Source organism: Nicotiana attenuata, chromosome 7, assembly GCF_001879085.1.
Source record: "Nicotiana attenuata strain UT chromosome 7, NIATTr2, whole genome shotgun sequence".
NCBI lineage: Eukaryota > Viridiplantae > Streptophyta > Magnoliopsida > Solanales > Solanaceae > Nicotiana > Nicotiana attenuata.
Window position 1 is genome coordinate 90149113 of NC_031995.1, and position 9635 is coordinate 90158747.

A 9635-nucleotide genomic window follows, 5' to 3' on the forward strand; every position below is an offset into this window, starting at 1 on the left:
GGTACAAATCTTAAGACATATAAAGGCTATAAGTCTCACCCATTAATAAGTTGAGATTAGACTTATATTGTAACCTCATAATTGGACGACACTGACACATGGTTTAAAACACGTGCTGCAATATTTCTTTTTATAAAGAGCGTATGTTTTTTTATCTCATAGAAAAAGATGTACAGATGATATCAGACACCATAAGTAATCCCTTGATCTACAATAACGTTTTTAACTCAACTCTGGTTCACCATGTACGCTAGGTAAATATATTTTAAACATAATGATCATATGTCATTGTTTGTGCGACGTTCGTGACTTTAGTGACCTATGTCATTTGATAATTTTGCTTAAAATCTTGTTTCATCTCCATTCATCACTAATGTAGGGAGGTGGTTCCCTACATGAGAAGGCTAGCCTCTTGTATACTGGACAAATATGAATGAACAAAGAGTGTACTTAACATATAACAGAAAAATACTTGTGTTTGTAAATAAATTTATCGATAATCAAAGAACTATCAGTTTTGTGAACATGAAAATTAAATAATAGAATAAAGTATCTCAAACTTTATCCAAGCCTTAAGACCTAGTGTGCCTCATAAATACATCTATACAAAGTCTGGATCAATGGTTTTGCTAACACATATTTTGTAGACGCATACTTCATGTTCACCACCTTGAATCTAACCATGTGTCTCGCATAGTCCATATGTCTCGCATAGAGGATATTGCAGTCTCATAGACTAACATTGGTTCAACATTTTATGTGATATACAATAAGTGCTCCAAGAACCTTTTCCACCAAACAGCTTTTTATGTTGCTTATGCAAGAGCCATATACTCGACTTTCATCACAAATAATTGATATACATAATTGTTTCTTACTACTCCATGATATTACACCATCAGTGAGTAACAACGCATCCCGAGATAGACTTCCTTTCATCTAAATCTCCTCCATGCTCAACATCATTGTGTCCAATTAATCGCAGATATTTGTTGCCCTGGTAACTAAGTGTGTAATCAGTAGTTCCTTCAGATATCTCATGATCCTCTTTACTAATTGCCAATGTGCATGACCAAGGTGGTCGTTGAAGTGACGCAGCAGGCTGTTCTTTTTGACGTGCTGCAGCGGACTGTTTTAGTTGAGATGGTGCAACAGGCGGTTCTTTTTGCACTGCTGCAGCAGACTGCTCAAGTTGAGCTGGCGGGGCAGGCTGTTCTTGTCCACATCTTACACAAGGCCTCCAAACTGTTTCTGTCCCTATGTCCATTAAAGCAATTCCCTTGGCCACTAAATCAGTTCTAATCTGATCGCTTCTTGCAAACTCCTTATTTTTCCTTGCTAGTGCTCTTTCCTCTATTGCACGCAAAATATCTTCCTCCGTCAAGTCAGCCCTTTTCAGTGCTCTCTCTTTAAACTGCTGCAAAACCTGCACAACACCACAAATGAGTTGAATAAGACAGCATCTGAGACTGGCCATATAGTAATAGGAAAGAAATGTGCTCTCTGTTCCAATATGTTTGGCTATGTTGCACGGACTGTCCAAAATATTGTCGTACCCATGTCAGATCCTCCAAACATATACTACTACTTTTGCAGGATCCGACACGCATCGCCACACATTTTCGGAGTCTGAGCAACATAGCTATTTGGCATCACTCGACAGGAAAGAAGATACAGGGAGTAATACTTTTTTAAACCACAAAAGTTGAGAGGTGCTAATCTTTCACAAAAAAAAAAAAAAAAANAAAAAAAAAAAGAGAGAAGAAGAAGCTGCCCAGAATAATTGAGACACAGGGAGTATTAATTTTGACAGCACCTCAGCACAAGTTGAACCAAGGAGCAATCCAAGGACATCCAGCACTGCCTTCACTTCTTTCAGGAGCTCGGTTAGGTACAAAATAACAGATAACTGTTGCTGCTTTTTCTGGAAAGTATCAAGAGATAATGGAACATTTGTTATACCACACCAGCCATGAGCAGAAGTGAAAAAAGAAGGTAGAGTTCCCACCTTCAGCATGTTCACATAGCTATTCATAAGTCTAAGGGCTTCTTAAAGAGCAGCATTTAAAATTGCAGGTGTATGCAAATCATCAGAAAGCTTTGTCTCCAACTCATTACGCAACTCGCTCATGCATTCTTGGGCCTGAGGGCTAACACGCACCCCCTTTACTTTTGTTTCTGTTTCGGTTCCTTGTTGGAAAGCAGACAGAGCTTCTTCACTATCATGTAAGGTCTATCCACCACAAAAATTATCCAAATAAATGAATTTAAAGAAAAAGGATAGATTCTAACTACAGATTTTGTCTTGGGAGAGACAAAGTTTCAAATGCTTGTATCGATCAGCGAGAAGCAAAAGTAATTGAACTATGAGGTATTAAAAGGATATTAAAAGTTTTTCCCAACCTGATAAATGTAATACACAGATTCCGAAGCGATTTCTATCTGTGATATTGAGTAATTAACAGGAGATCGGTAGTGCGTCCCAACAAGAAGTACCTCAATGCAATGGGATGGTACAATCGAGTAACCTACAAAACATGTATGCTATGATTCAGAGCATTATAAAAAGAACCACATTAAACAGTAGCTAATGAGTACATTCTACCTCACGTATAGTGAAGAAGTTCCCCAATGATTTCGACATTTTCTCGTCATCTATGGTAACAAAACCATTATGCATCCAGTAGCTAGCATTACTCTCCGGGCCACAAGCAGCGTAATTCTGGGCAATCTCATTCTCATGGTGAGGAAAAATCAAGTCCATTCCACCACCATGTATATCAAAAGAATGTGTTAAATAGTAGGCACTCATTGCACTGCATTCTATATGCCAACCTGGTCTTCCACGGCCCCAGGGGCTGTCCCAACTTGGTTCACCAGGCTTTGCAGCCTGTAAAGAAATGAAACTGGCATGTAAAGCTAAAGCAGTAACTTTATAGAAAAGTAAAAGAAAACTTCACACCTTCCACAAGGCAAAGTCAGCAAGATTTCGCTTTCTTGAATCAACTGCAAAGCGTACTCCAGCTCGATTATCTTCTAATTTTCATCCAGATAGGCGACCATACTCGGGAAAACTATCGACAGAGAAATAAACATCTCCATCAACTGTATATGCATAGCCATTAGTCATTACCTACAGGTGACACCTAAAGATCATTAGTGCATAAATAATAGCATTTAGAAGAAACCAGAGCATATATGGGGAAGAAGAAAAGACAAAAAGCAGTTTACGCTAGATCTAAGAAAGAAAGATTATAGAACTGCAGACTTTAAGCAGCATGTTGCACTTTCCTCTCACCAAACAGAGTTTTACTTCTACTGACGGCATTGTCCATCCTTACTACATATGCATTTCTCTCATTGTATACTAAAATAAATATTACAGACTCTCTTTAGCGTAAAGGACACAATCTTGGAATGTAGTTCTTAGTTGTTTTTTTTTTTTCAAAAGCAGCAGTCATGAAGAAACAAATTTGCACAGAAAAAGATGGGTATTCATGTTACTAAATTTCGGAGTAGGAGAAACCACATATTAATTTTGAGACTAAAAGGAGATAATGAGAGGGAGCCCATCAGTAGGCTTTTAACTGTCAAAACACGTTTTGGAAGAGATAATCTAGATGTGAAAACCTTAGCTATCATTTCCTTAATCTCCTCCATATGCTCACTAACACGAGGTTGATGAGTTGGTGGGAGGCATTGGAGATCATCCATGTCTTTTTGAAACTCCTGGCAGTATCGACCACTCAAAGCTATTGGGTCCTCTCCAAACTCATTAGCCCGACGAATTATCTGAAAAGAACTGACCATTAAGCACCTGAAGTATTATATATAGTGAGCTAACTGATATTGACATGCTTATCGTAAAATAAAAAGTAATAAGTTGTCTCCTCTTCTTAGGTCAAAGAAGTTCCTTTTGTCTTGGGAGAGAAAATAGACTTACTCCCCAAAATAAATGTAATTCTCACCTTTTCATCTACATCTGAGAAGTTGCGCACATACACAACATCATATCTCAAGTATTTCAGATATCTGTAAATTCCAAATTTAGTTAATTTGAAGTAAAAAAAAAAAAACAGACTACTAAAAGAACTAATCTAAATGCACTGACATTGAGCCATACCAAAACACATGATAAAACATAAGTTCCATGATAATAAAAAAAGATGCAGGTTAAAACAATAAGCTCTTCGTGGATTCTTTTCTTTTCCTTTTCTCCTTTTTTGCAGGTAACCATTAACCAAAGCTCTTTTTGGTTCCCATGTTTAATGACTCCAAGGAGCTACTAAGTCCAAGTTAATCTGGTAAACAGGTGCCAAGATGCACCAACACGTTACAACTTACAATAGCCAGAATACTTATACTACAGGAAATGCAATATAACACAAAACTCAAACATCCACGGTAATGAAAAATTGATAATAAAAAATGGAGAGCATAAAAATAAGAAAATCCAATTTCATAGGAACACTTCCCGTGCTAGTTGGTGACAATCCTTCAATGATTCAGTCTATCTTCATCAGCAGATTCATACCACATCTCAATCTTTTTTCCCAAAATCAGTATAATCGTCGTTGATACTACCAAGAGTAGCAACAAGAAGTCTTCATTTACTAAATCTATTCCTGCTATCCCATTTTGTTCAACACACAAATCAGCTAACTTCTTTCAATTACAATTTTCCAATCCATATTTATAACTATTAAAAGTTGTCTTAGTTTCAATGCATTTTTTATTTTCATAAAGTCAATGAAGAGGGGGACAAGAATATTGTGCTGGGTGATTTGGAGTACTCCGAGTCGTGAAGATTTTGGGTATTATAGGCTTACAAGGCTGAAGAGGTTGAAAGGGCTATCCGTAGGATGAGCAGGGGGGAAAGGCGACCGGGCCAGATGAGACCTTGTAGAATTTTGGAAGAGCGCGAGCAGAGCAGGTTTGGAGTGGCTAACTAGGTTGTTTAATGTCATATTTTAAGACGGCTAGGATGCCCGAAGAACGGAGAGGAAGCACGATGGTCCCGTTGTACAAGAACAAAGACGATATTTAAAATTGCAACAATTATAGGGGTATAAAGCTTCTTAGCCGCACTATGAAAGGTTGGGAAAGGGTGGTGGAGAAAAGGTGAGAGAGGTGTGTCTATTTCTGAGAACCAATCGGATTCATGAGGAGGCGATCGACTACGGAAGCTATCCACCTGGTGAGAAGAATGGTGAAGCAGTATAGGGAGAGGAAGCAGAACTTACATATGGTGTTCATTAATCTAGAAAAAACATACGACAATGTCCCCAAAGAAGTTTTATGGAAATGATTGGAGGCCAAAGGGTTCCTGTAGCGTACACTAAGGTGACTAAGAACATGTATGAGGGACCCGTGACCTGGGTTGAGACAGCGAGAGGAGACTCAAATTACTTTCCGGTCGTGATGGGGTTGCATCAGGGATCAGCCCTTAACTCATTTTTATTTGCCTTGGCGATGGATGAATTAACACGGCACATTCAAGGGGAGGTGACGCGGTGCATGTTATTTGCAAATGACATAGTACTGATTGACGAGACGCGAGGTAGTGTTAACGCTAGGCTGGAAGTTTGGAGAGACCTCGGAGTCCAAGGGTTTCAGGTTACGTAGGACTAAGACAGAATACTTGGAGTGCAAGCTTAGTGACGTAACTCGGGAAGACGACATAGAAGCGACGCTTGATACACAAGTCATATCAAAAAGAAGGGAGTTTCAAGTATTTTGGGTCAATAATATAAGGTAATGGAAATATTGATGAAGATGTCTCACATCGTATAGGGCGGGGTGGATGAAGTGGAGGCTTGCATCAAGTGTCATGTATAATAAGAATGTACCACTACGACTTAAGTAAGTTTTTCTAGAGCGGATGTTAGGCGGACTATGTTGTACGTGGCGAAGTGTTGGCCAATCAAGAACTCCCAAATGCAGATGTTGAAAGTACCAGAAATTAGGATGAAATTAGGATGCTGAGAAGGATGTGTGGACATACTAGGGAGATAAAGATTAGAAATGAAGATATTCGGTAAAAGGTGAGAGTAGCCTCTCGTGGTGGACAAGATGCGAGAAGCGAGGTTGAGATGGTTCGGGCATGTGAAGAGAAGGTGTCCAGATGCCCCAGTAAAGAGGTGTGAGAGGTTAACCATGGGGGCCTAAAGAGAGGTAGAGGTAGGCCGAATAAATATTGGAGAGATGATTAAAAAGAACATGGCACATCTACAGCTTACCGATGGCATGACCTGATAAGCCACGTATCTTCCAGAAGAAGCAAAGAAATTTAGGAGAAGATAATTCCTGGAGCTTTTAGTTATTAGAAGTTTATTACAAGTTATCTATTTAGCAATTTTATTATGGTTATTAGAAGTTATTTATCTTTATCATAATAGGTTATGCAGTAGTTATGGTCAGCCTATTATATAAGTAAGAGATCCTGTAATGTGTAGGCATCATTATCAGAATCAAAACTACTTTATTCGGGAGCATTGTCCTCTCCATACGGACAACATTATTGGTGTAGTTGTGCTTAAGATTCTTGCACAAACTATTGCCAATAATATTAACTTCTTTGTTCTATTTATTCTGTTATCTACTTCTGGTTTCTACTATGACCTTTGATAGGAAGGTGCGGAGGTCGAAAATTAAGGTAGAAGGTTAGTAGGACGTAGAGCATATTCTCTTTTCACACCTATAGTATCATCATTACTCTAGTAGTTTCAGATACATAGATCTCTAGTACTACCGGTTGTCCGTTTTACTTTGCTTGTCTTATTATACTGCTTTTTGTTATTGCTTCTTTTTACATGGCTTCTCCCTTGATATATTTCTTTTCAAGTGTATTGAGGCTATGCTTTCTCTGATCGAGTGTATCTCAGAAACGGTCTCTCTACCTCCACAAGGTGGAGGTAAGATCAGCGTACACATTACACTCCCCAGACCCTATTTTTGTGGGATAACACTGGGATTGTGGTTGTTGTTGTTAAAGTCAATGAGACATTGTCCGAAATAAAACTGGATTGTTTGCCCCTATATTCCAAATAGCGTCTTCTTCTTTTGGAGATGGAAAAATAATTAACACAAACTTTCCATCCAACACAATAAAATCAATCTCCAAATTCCGCTCAACTAGTAGTAAACCTTAACCCAAACAAAATTAGGATTGGCTATATGAATCCTCTTAACCATTCCGCTTTTTTTGGAGCCAAAATTATTCCGATATTACCTTATTCTCAATAATTTAGGGTCTGTTAAACTACAAATTCTCTTAATCTCACACTGAACTCCTGAGAAACATTGGACATAATGTAATTGTAACAACAATAGCTAAACCTTAATACCAACTAATTGGTATTGCCTATATTTTATTTTATTGTTTGATAGGTTAATTGGTACTACCTATGTGGATAGAACACAATGCTACAGCTCCAATTTTGTTATTTAAACTAGTTATTTCAGAATAATTCCCATCAGACCGCCAAATTCCCCTAAGCTTTACTCAAACTTCCACTCTAAATTTCCGATCATGGCTCTTAATCAAACAACATCCCCTACTTGATTAATCCACATACAACAAACAACATAAACTTCCAAATCTATTCAAACTATTTATTTCAGAAAGATTCCAATATGATCCCCAAATTCCCCTACATAAACATGTTTCCCTCAAACTTCCCATTTTCCAAAACTCCAAACATGTTTCTTTACTAAATCAACTCCCTCTATGAACTATTCATCACAATTCGACACCAACACATAACATAGAAGGAAAGAAACAGGCCAAAATTACAAACAACTCTAACCGAAACAAATAAAAAAATTGCACTTCAATCATCCACATAGAAACAAATTCCCGTAAAATTTGACCTGTAGAGAACGTCGAAGGCGACATATGAACGGGCATGGCCGATGTGACTGTAGTCATAGGGGCTAACACCACATATGTACATTTTAACCTTGCCAGGTTCCTTCGATTTAAAAACCTCCTTCTGCTTCGTCATTGTATCATATATCTGAAATTCCAACTTGTTCATCGCTATTTCTCACAAGTTTGCCGGATCAACGGGAAATCAAAATCAATTTACTACCTTTAAAGGTTTGTTTTCCCCTTTCTTCGGCCTTTCTTTCCCTCTGTTTTAAACCGATAAGAAAAGCTATACTTAAAATTTAAAAATAAAACTTTATATAGGAGTCGGCAAAGACTAGCTAAAATTTAATCAAATTTGGTTTCAAATTCGAGTTATAAGAGACTAGGAAATTTTGGAAAATAGTTTCTATGGAAACTCCAACGATCTTAGAAAAAAAATCTATTTATTTAGGAAAGAATTAACATAACGGTTACAAGTCAAAACTAATTTAGAAAAGAATCTTAAAAATCTTAGAAATACTATAATCTGCCTTATTTTCAAAATTACAAGCACATCTTTAAAAAAGTGCTATGTAAATCTCTTAAGTTTAAGATATAAGCATAAAATTATGTATTTTTTTTACAATATCAATATTTTTGATATATTTTAAAAGACTAGTCTTAGGATACGTGCTTTGCGCGCGTATCTATTGATGAATACTCAAATTTTAAAAATCACATACATATATTAGGCAATTTGTTTGAATTATAAATAAAATTAAAGAAAAACTTCCAAATGATAAAATATTGTTCCGAAGAAATCTTATCACATAAAAGTTTTCATATGCCTTCTTGTGATTTATGGGAACTTATGTCGAAATTTAAAAAAACTAATGTTATTTATGTGACTTAATATTGAAAATAAAACATAAATATATTTTTATCACGATTCTTAAAAGATTTGTCTAATAAAACATATTAAAATTAAATCTTTTGGTCTTTTAGAAATTTGAGAATGAAAAGGTTGGCTTTATACCTCCTAAAAATTTAATAGTGGCAATGTAAAGTTTAAAGAATGACTTACATAATCTTTTGACCATTCATTTGGAGAACATAAGAAGCAAGTATGCTGTTATCAAGGCTCAGTGTTCATATGGTATCAAAACCTTAGTTTTCTGGAGGTTATCCATGATTTGATTTGATTTGATTTGGATTATTTTTCGTGTAAAAAATTTTTACATTAAGATTTACTATTGCCACCACGAGCCCCATAGTCTTCTGTGAGCAAATATGTTGGGCATATATTGCCAACACATACTCCACCCTGCTGGCTTTCATCCTTTGGAACATCTCGAGTAATAAGAACTCAAACATCTTCAACCATACTTCATTAATAACGTGCCATAAAAAATCATGACACAAGTTGCTGAATTCATTTCACTAGCCCAAATTACTGTGACATCAAATCCTAGGCTTCACATACCAATAAGATGGCTCCCACCTACTAGTTACTACAAGCTAAACATTGATGGAGCCTATGACAAAAACAAACAAACATGTGGCACTGGTGGACTCATCAGAGACCACAATGGCAATTGGATAGCGGGTTGTGCACAGAAGGTAGTTGTAACATCCGCTCTTCATGCTGAACTGCTGGCACTAATAGCAGGACTAAACTTTCCTTTACAAAAAATCTCTTTCCCACTATAGTGGAATCAGATTCACAAGTATTATGCAACTTATTTAAAGATGAACAACCCCGCCACTCATATCTTCATCATGA

The 9635-nt window shown here is 36.9% G+C and overlaps 1 pseudogene; it reads right to left on the bottom strand.

Moving 5' to 3' along the window:
- Positions 482–8306, bottom strand: LOC109229453 (annotated as a pseudogene).